This window comes from Tribolium castaneum, unplaced genomic scaffold (assembly GCF_031307605.1).
Source record: "Tribolium castaneum strain GA2 unplaced genomic scaffold, icTriCast1.1 ptg000044l, whole genome shotgun sequence".
Lineage (NCBI taxonomy): Eukaryota > Metazoa > Arthropoda > Insecta > Coleoptera > Tenebrionidae > Tribolium > Tribolium castaneum.
The window spans coordinates 117501-127500 of NW_026986642.1; the positions used below are offsets into that span (position 1 = coordinate 117501).

The 10000-nt window shown below is 41.4% G+C and overlaps 3 non-coding genes across 3 annotated transcripts in view; all 3 read left to right on the forward strand.

Annotated features, from left to right (window-relative positions):
• The first annotated feature begins 3970 nt into the window (after positions 1-3970).
• Positions 3971-5893, forward strand: LOC135267492 (small subunit ribosomal RNA). Its single transcript, XR_010335912.1, has one exon. It is a non-coding gene; the product is annotated as a small subunit ribosomal RNA (ribosomal RNA).
• A 1716-nt stretch (positions 5894-7609) lies between these two features.
• On the forward strand, positions 7610-7766 carry LOC135267487 (5.8S ribosomal RNA). Its single transcript, XR_010335907.1, has one exon. It is a non-coding gene; the product is annotated as a 5.8S ribosomal RNA (ribosomal RNA).
• Positions 7767-8242: 476 nt separating this feature from the next.
• The window catches only part of LOC135267497 (large subunit ribosomal RNA), a 4035-nt gene continuing 2277 nt past the window's right edge, over positions 8243-10000 (forward strand). Inside the window, exon 1 of the ribosomal RNA XR_010335917.1 lies at positions 8243-10000. This exon is cut by the window's right edge and continues 2277 nt beyond it. This is a non-coding gene — a ribosomal RNA (large subunit ribosomal RNA).

The window sequence follows — 10000 nt, forward strand, 5'->3', positions numbered from 1 at the left end:
AGAGAGAGAGAGAGAGAGAGAGGAAGAGTAGAAGAAAGCCAGCAAATTATTCGAACGACATACTTCGTTCTACGGACTTAGCACATAGCTCTCGCCTAGCACATAGCTCTCGCCTAGCACATAGCGCTCGCCTTGCACCATTCACTGCTTAATAACTACTGCATATAATAAGTCACGATTGCTCATGTGGTAAAATAGTGATGACACAATCATTTTGTTTAAAGGTATGCAACCAACAATACACGAAACGCGCGCTAAAGTTGCCTAAAACCACGAAGTACTACGTATACTTTAATTGTAACGCAACTCGTTTCACAGTAAACGTGTATGAAAATTGCCTATATTCAAGAAGTACTACATTTGTTTAAATATTGTATTAGTGTTACGAAGTACGACGTTTAAATATTATGAATTATTTTTAGTTGTATATAAAATCATAGCTATTTTTGTAAATTAATAATGCAACCCGCAATACACCAAATGTGTATTAATATTGCCTAACTTGTACGAAGTACAACGTTCATTTAAGTGCATTAAGTATGGTGCTCTGTGCGATGAAATACGACGTTCATGTGACCATAAAGTAACAAACGAAGTACGGCGCTCACAAATGCAGCGCTCAAAATTATTGTTTCATTGCACGACGTTTGCTTTGTTTCTGACTGCGACAAAATGCAGCGTTCATTTGATTTTGTACATAGTACAGACAAAGTACGACGTTTACGAAGTACGGCACTCAAGATCGTGATTTTCTTGTACGACGTTTATTTGCACGTGCTGCCGATTGCGACGAAGTACAGCGTTCAATTGACTTTGTACATAGTACAGACGAAGTACGACGTTTGCGAAGTACGGCACTCAAAATCATGATTTTCTTGTTCGACGTTTATTTGCACTTGCTGTCGACTGCGACGAAGTTTAGCGTTCATTTGACTTTGTACATAGTACAGACGAAGTACGACGTTTGCGAAGTACGGCACTCAAAATCGTGATTTTCTTGTACGACGTTTATTTGCATGTGCTGCCGACTGCGACGGAGTACAGCGTTCAATTGACTTTGTACATAGTACAGACGAAGTACGACGTTTGCGAAGTACGGCACTCAAAATTGTGATTTTCTTGTACGACGTTTATTTGCACGTGCTGCCGACTGCGACGAAGTACAGCGTTTAATTGACTTTGTACATAGTACAGACGAAGTACGACGTTTGCGAAGTACGGCACTCAAAATCGTGATTTTCTTGTAAGACGTTTATTTGCAGTTGCTTCCGACTGCGACGAAGTTTAGCGTTCAATTGACTTTGTACATGGTACAGACGAAGTACGACGTTTGCGAAGTACGGCACTCAAAATCATTATTTTCTTGTACGACGTTTATTTGCACTTGCTGCCGACTGCGACGAATAACAGCGTTCAATTGACTTTGTACATAGTACAGACGAAGTACGACGTTTGCAAAGTACGGCACTCAAAATCACGATTTTCTTGTAAGACGATTATTTGCAGTTGCTTCCGACTGCGACGAAATGCAGCGTTCATAGTACAAACGAAGTACGACGTTCACAAAGTAATGAAGTAAAACGTAAACATTAAATAATAATAATGCAACCCACAATACATTAATTGTGTATCAAAATTGCATAACTTTTACGAAGTACAACGTTCAAAAATATTAAAGAATTTTATTTCTGTGGTATATAATAAAAAACCAGCAAATTTTTTTGCAAATTACGTATCTGTAAATAAATGTAAACATTTAGCAACTAATCAAAATTGTTTTTTTGCTTAGATATTAAAGTAAAACATAAAAATATATTAAATTTATAGAATGCAACCCGCAGCACACTAGATGTGCATTAATATTGCATAACCTTTACGAAGTACGACGTCCAAAAATATTAAATTTTTTTTATATTGAGGCAAAAAGTGAGAAGACATAAATTAATAATAGTGCAACCTGCAATACACTGAATATGTACTGATGTTGCATAACCTTCACGAAGTACTACGTTTAAATATAAATTAATATTATTGCGACCCGCAATACACTAAATTTGTATTAATATTGCATAACCTACACGAAGTACGACGTTCAAGAATATTAAAGAATTTTATTTCTGTGGTATATAATAAAAAAAACAGCAAATTTTTTTGCAAATTACGTATCTCTAAATAAATGTAAACATTTAGCAACTAATCAAAATTGTTTTTTTGCCTAGACATTAAAGTAAATCATAAAAATACATTAAATTTATAAAATGCAACCCGCAGCACAACAGATGTGCATCAATATTGCATAACTTTTACGAAGTACGACGTCCAAAAATATTACATTATTTTTATATTAAGGTAAAAAGTGAGAAAACATAAATTAATAATAATGCAACCTGCAATACACTTAATATGTACTGATGTTGCATAACCTTCACGAAGTACTACGTTCAAGTATAAATTAATATTATTGCGACCCGCAATACACTAAATTTGTATCAATATTGCATAACTTACACGAAGTACAACGTTCAAAAATATTAAATATTTTATTTGTAGTTTGCATATAATAAAAAAAAACAAATTTTTATGTAAATTACGTATCTGTAAATAAACGTACACATTTAACAATTAAATAAACTTAGTATTTTGGCCTAGATATTAAATTAAAACATAAAAATGCATAATATTTATTAAAATGCAACTTGCAATACACCAAATGTGTATGAATATTGCATAACCTTTGCGAAGTACGACGTTCACGAAGTACGTCGTTTACGAAGTGCGACGTTCACGAAGTACGTCGTTTACGAAGTGCGACGTTCACGAAGTGCGACGTTCACGAAGTACGTCGTTTACGAAGTGCGACGTTCGCGAAGTACGACGTCTACACATTAGGGCACTCAAAATTATTGTTAGGTTGTACGACATTCAGACGTTCCAACTGCGACTAACTACAGCATTCATTTGACTTTGCACATACGACGAACGAAGTACGACGTTTACGAAGTACGGCGCTTAGAATAATTTTGTTTTTATTAATTAATAATTTTTTTTTAAACAAACGTTTTTATAATTAAATTTTATAATGGTTTAAATATAAAATATGACTTTTTAATATTATCAATATTTAAAATATTTTCTCCCCTTTGTGTGTATGCCTTATAGTTATAGAGCTGTGCGCTTCGGTAGACGTCGCCTGTGGAGCTATGTCAGTGGAGCGGTGCGCATATCCAATACCGAGCGGCTGCCTCGATCGGTGTCGCGCTGGTATATGTATGGTAGTGGTGTGTGTCGATGCGTTGAGTGAGGCGATATGAACGGTGTAACGGTTTAGTCGAAGTTTATCATAAATGACGACGACAAAACGACCGATTATGTATACGTTCTGCATTTGCTTCCAATTTATCGACGTTTATCGCACATTTCCGCTATCGAATTCGAATAGGGCTTTGCTTGCGAGATTGCTTTATTTTGTGATTTTGTGGCTCGCCCAGTTCCCCACAGCGAGATTGCGGATGCGGCAAAACGTATTCTCTTACGTTGGCGGTCCTTATGCAATCAAACTTTGTTGAACTAACAAATGTTTGTGATTTAAACAAACAAAAATAATAAATGCGTCAACTCTCTAATATCCGAGCGAGAATATTTATATAATATTCGTAACGTTTATGGATTCGAAAGAATTTCATAAATTCACGTCGCATTCAATCTTGCGAAGAGTGAAGAGAATGTTTGAACTTTTAAATCGGCAAAGGTAAAAAATAATATTATAAATATTATTATTATGCCTTTATTGACCGATATATGTGTTGTGGTGTTTAACGACTATATCGTACGAAGAAAAGAAGAAATAGCGTGGCGTTACTTTCTTATATGTTAGATTGTTTCGCACAAACGCGCATATTCTTCATCTTTATAAACGATGATGATGAGTATTTTATTCTCTCGTCTGTCTCAAAAAACACAAAAACACAGTTCCCTGGTTGATCCTGCCAGTAGTCATATGCTTGTCTCAAAGATTAAGCCATGCATGTCTCAGTACAAGCCAAATTAAGGTGAAACCGCGAAAGGCTCATTAAATCAGTTATGGTTCCTTAGATCGTACCCACATTTACTTGGATAACTGTGGTAATTCTAGAGCTAATACATGCAAACAGAGCTCCGACCGGAGACGGAAGGAGCGCTTTTATTAGATCAAAACCAATCGGTGGCGGTTTCGCCGTCATCGTACAACTTGGTGAATCTGAATAACTTTACGCTGATCGCACGGTCTCGCACCGGCGACGCATCTTTCAAATGTCTGCCTTATCAACTGTCGATGGTAGGTTCTGCGCCTACCATGGTTGTAACGGGTAACGGGGAATCAGGGTTCGATTCCGGAGAGGGAGCCTGAGAAACGGCTACCACATCCAAGGAAGGCAGCAGGCGCGCAAATTACCCACTCCCGGCACGGGGAGGTAGTGACGAAAAATAACGATACGGGACTCATCCGAGGCCCCGTAATCGGAATGAGTACACTCTAAACCCTTTAACGAGGATCAATTGGAGGGCAAGTCTGGTGCCAGCAGCCGCGGTAATTCCAGCTCCAATAGCGTATATTAAAGTTGTTGCGGTTAAAAAGCTCGTAGTCGAATTTGTGTCCCGCGCCGCCGGTTCATCGTTCGCGGTGTTAACTGGCGTTTCGCGGGACGTCCTGCCGGTGGGCTTAGCTCGAGAGGGCGGCCCAACTCAATCCCGCCGCGGTGCTCTTCATTGAGTGTCGAGGTGGGCCGGCACGTTTACTTTGAACAAATTAGAGTGCTTAAAGCAGGCTAAAACTTCGCCTGAATACTGTGTGCATGGAATAATGGAATAGGACCTCGGTTCTATTTTGTTGGTTTTCGGAACCCCGAGGTAATGATTAATAGGAACGGATGGGGGCATTCGTATTGCGACGTTAGAGGTGAAATTCTTGGATCGTCGCAAGACGGACAGAAGCGAAAGCATTTGCCAAAAACGCTTTCATTGATCAAGAACGAAAGTTAGAGGTTCGAAGGCGATCAGATACCGCCCTAGTTCTAACCATAAACGATGCCAGCTAGCGATCCGCCGACGTTCCTCCGATGACTCGGCGGGCAGCTTCCGGGAAACCAAAGCTTTTGGGTTCCGGGGGAAGTATGGTTGCAAAGCTGAAACTTAAAGGAATTGACGGAAGGGCACCACCAGGAGTGGAGCCTGCGGCTTAATTTGACTCAACACGGGAAACCTCACCAGGCCCGGACACCGGAAGGATTGACAGATTGAGAGCTCTTTCTTGATTCGGTGGGTGGTGGTGCATGGCCGTTCTTAGTTGGTGGAGCGATTTGTCTGGTTAATTCCGATAACGAACGAGACTCTAGCCTGCTAAATAGGCGTATTTCGACATCCCAAATACCCGCTGGAGCCGGGTTCGCCCGGTCTCTATGTGCGGTTTTTACTGTCGGCGTACAAACAATTCTTCTTAGAGGGACAGGCGGCTTCTAGCCGCACGAGATTGAGCAATAACAGGTCTGTGATGCCCTTAGATGTTCTGGGCCGCACGCGCGCTACACTGAAGGAATCAGCGTGTCCTCCCTGACCGAGCGGTCCGGGTAACCCGCTGAACCTCCTTCGTGCTAGGGATTGGGGCTTGCAATTGTTCCCCATGAACGAGGAATTCCCAGTAAGCGCGAGTCATAAGCTCGCGTTGATTACGTCCCTGCCCTTTGTACACACCGCCCGTCGCTACTACCGATTGAATGATTTAGTGAGGTCTTCGGACCGGTGCGCGGTGGCGTTTCGACGTTGCCGATGTTGCTGGGAAGATGACCAAACTTGATCATTTAGAGGAAGTAAAAGTCGTAACAAGGTTTCCGTAGGTGAACCTGCGGAAGGATCATTAACGTGTAAATGTTGTTGTTTAGTTGTCACACATACACACATTTTGTCTGTGCTGATCAACAAAAAACACACACATACATACACTATTCGTATGATGATCAATTCTCATACAAAATTCTTCATTATGCGTCGAACGGAAAAGCAACAACGGGTCGTCTTGCATTAAGCGGATCTGTTGTTACGTTTTTCGATTTATTTTATAAATCGATTGTAAACGTGCCGTAAACGACGTTTTCGAAGAATTTTTTTGAACATTAACACGAATCAATATTGTCGAAAGATGGTTATGTGCTAACGTTTTATTATTGCTTTCGCAGTGCCGGTCTTAGCGTATTTCCATCATCGTATTCGCTTCGAAAAAAAGTACTAATACAGTGGTGGTGTATAATTAATGTGCAAGAGATGTTGTTGTTGTTGTTGTAGTATTTGTATATGGTTGGAGTTATTTATAATAACAAACAAGAATGAATAATAATGGTGTCTGCCAATACGATCGTACTTTATGTACACGAATAAAACTTTATACATACAAACCATAATAATAAATAAACTCGAAACAACCAACAACAAAATTATTACGCTACTGTACATACAAACACACATTTATACATACCATCATTTTACTTTACCGATGGTGAGTGATGTTTGAAAAATAAACGCTTAGGCTTACGATTTTGTAAGCCAGTCTTTGCGTATTTTCTTCATCGTATTCGCTTCGGAAAAAAGAAAATAAAGATGGTGTATAATTAATGTGTAAAAGAGATGTTGTAGTTGTAATTTAATTTGTAAATGGTTGGAGTTTATTAATAAATAATAATAGGGGCTGTCTATTCGTCTGTACTTTATGTACAAGACTACAAAAACGTTTTATAACAATAAAAAGCTCGAAACAACCAATAACAAAATATACTACTACTATACTACTATACATACAAACGCACATTTATAAATACATAAAATCAATTTACTTTATCGATAGAGAGTGATGTTTGGAAAAAAACGCTTAGGCTTACGGTTTTCGGGTACCTGGGTTCCGCATGCGTCGAAGTAATAATTTACTTTAACGACGCGACGAACCGTAGGAATCTAAATAAAAAAGTTTATTTATTAACTTTTTTAGATTCTGTGGGTTTTAAATGATATACGCCCGACTGACGAAGGAACGTTTTGCACTGCCTGTGCTTTTCTTTTGATTCGTTTTTATGTCGACGGACGTTCTTAGAATGCCCACCAAACGACGTATCACACAAAACACCCTACAATTGTATTGTTTGGTAAATATTGTTGTGATTAAGTTTGTAGCTGTGGCGTTTGTTTGAAGAAAACGTCTGGTTTTTCGACATATTTTCTATTTAATAAATATACATAATGCTTATCGCAAAAGGAGCAGAGTTTTATAGACAAAGTTGATAGAGAAAAAAAACCTAATAGATATATATACGTATTTATAAAACGTTAATATCATCGGGTTATTCTTTATGTAAACTTAAACTATAACTGCATACTCTTTTCGATAAGTAGATACAAATGCCACTTTAATTAAATAAAATATTATAAAATATAACGCCGAACGTTTCTTTCGATTGGTCCGTTTCTCACATATACATCACAATTGTAATAACCTTAAGTAGTTATTTTTGTTGTTGTGTGATGATGAAACGATTTCGATGTGGAACGGTGCGTTATGTAATAATATTTTAAATTTGTTTGAAAAGATTACCCTGAACGGTGGATCACTTGGCTCGTGGGTCGATGAAGAACGCAGCTAATTGCGCGTCAACTTGTGAACTGCAGGACACATGAACATCGACATTTCGAACGCACATTGCGGTCCTCGGATATACTGTTCCCGGACCACTCCTGGCTGAGGGTCGTGTCAATTTCAAAGACTGCTCGGTTTTTGTCTTAAACACAGCGCACAATGTTGTGTAGACAATTACGTCGGAGCGTGTTGGGTGCAAATATGACGCGTTACTATAATTGTTAATTGATTGTCGGTTGTCATAATAAAATATTATGCAACGTAGACAACAATAAAAACAATATAAAAAATAACGCGGCATCCTAAAACGCAATAGCGGCTGACATTCTTATTAGTTTGTTGGTGAAAGTTGGTTTAGACGTAGCACGTCCGATATTAAAAAGCAGCCACAACGCTTAAATTTCGAACGAAGCGATCGTCGTGTCCGAGACGTTAAAGTTGTTTATATGCATATTTTATGCACTATAATTAACAACAACAACATTCTCGCAACGACGTCAGATCGATGTTTGAAATTGTTTGGAGGCAGCCATATAAACGGAATACGTGTAATTATCGTCTGACAAAATAAAGGCAAATTTATATTTGCGACCTCAGAGCAGGTGAGACTACCCGCTGAATTTAAGCATATTATTAAGCGGAGGAAAAGAAACTAACTAGGATTTCCTTAGTAGCGGCGAGCGAACAGGAAAAAGCCCAGCACCGAATCCCGCGGCCGAAACCGGACGCCGGGAAATGTGGTGTTAGGGAGGATCCGTCATCCCGAGATTGTGCGACGCGTCCAAGTCCATCTTGAACGGGGCCACAGCCCATAGAGGGTGCCAGGCCCGTAGTGACCGTTGCCGATAACGGGAGGATCTCTCCTCAGAGTCGGGTTGCTTGAGAGTGCAGCCCTAAGTGGGTGGTAAACTCCATCTAAGGCTAAATATGACCACGAGACCGATAGCGAACAAGTACCGTGAGGGAAAGTTGAAAAGAACTTTGAAGAGAGAGTTCAATAGTACGTGAAACCGTTCAGGGGTAAACCTGAGAAACCCGAAAGGTCGAAAGGGGAGATTCAGCGTGACTCGATAGCGGCGCTAAATGATCGTGCGACGAACGGCGTACGCGTCGTTCGCGCCTTTTGTTTATGCGAACCGAAGTCGAACGCGTGCACTTCTCCCCCAGTAGGACGTCGCGATCCTTTGGGTGTCGATCTAAGGCCCGCGGTGGAGCCCGTTCGAACGGTTCGCCGTTTCGGACGAACCCGCGGTGTTTCCCGGTCGACTCGCTCGAAGGTATGCATATGGCGCCGAGCCGCTACACAGTTAGCGTCCGACCATTGGCAAGCGCGTTCGTTTATGACGGTAATCGCACCTGGTGTCGGTTCTGTCTACGAATGGCTGTTCGCCAATGAGTTCTCGGACAGACTCGGTTGAAACGCCGATCTGCGACGCTATAGCTTTGGGTACTTTCAGGACCCGTCTTGAAACACGGACCAAGGAGTCTAGCATGTGCGCGAGTCATTGGGACATGACTAAACCTAAAGGCGCAATGAAAGTGAAAGTTCGTCTTGCACGGACTAAGGGAAGATGGGCGGCCGTTACGGCTGTCGCCCCGCACTCCCGGGGCGTCTCATTCTCATTGCGAGAAGAGGCGCACCAAGAGCGTACACGCTGGGACCCGAAAGATGGTGAACTATGCCTGGTCAGGACGAAGTCAGGGGAAACCCTGATGGAGGTCCGTAGCGATTCTGACGTGCAAATCGATCGTCGGAACTGGGTATAGGGGCGAAAGACTAATCGAACCATCTAGTAGCTGGTTCCCTCCGAAGTTTCCCTCAGGATAGCTGGCGCTCGTCGCTTACGAGTTTCATCCGGTAAAGCGAATGATTAGAGGCATTGGGGTCGAAACGGCCTCAACCTATTCTCAAACTTTAAATGGGTGAGATCTCCGGCTTGCTCGAACTTTATATGAAGCCGCGAGACTCGAATCAGAGTGCCAAGTGGGCCATTTTTGGTAAGCAGAACTGGCGCTGTGGGATGAACCAAACGCCGAGTTAAAGCGCCTAAATCGACGCTTATGGGATACCATGAAAGGCGTTGGTAACTTAAGACATCAGGACGGTGGCCATGGAAGTCGGAATCCGCCAAGGAGTGTGTAACAACTCACCTGCCGAAGTTACTAGCCCTGAAAATGGATGGCGCTGAAGCGTCGTGCTTATACTCGGCCGTCAGCGGCATGTGCGGTCGGTTATTTAATTAACCGGCCATGAAGCCCTGACGAGTAGGAGGGTCGCGGCGGTGAGCGCAGAAGGACTGGCCGTGAGGCCGTCTGGAGCCGCCGTCGGTGCAGATCTTGGTGGTA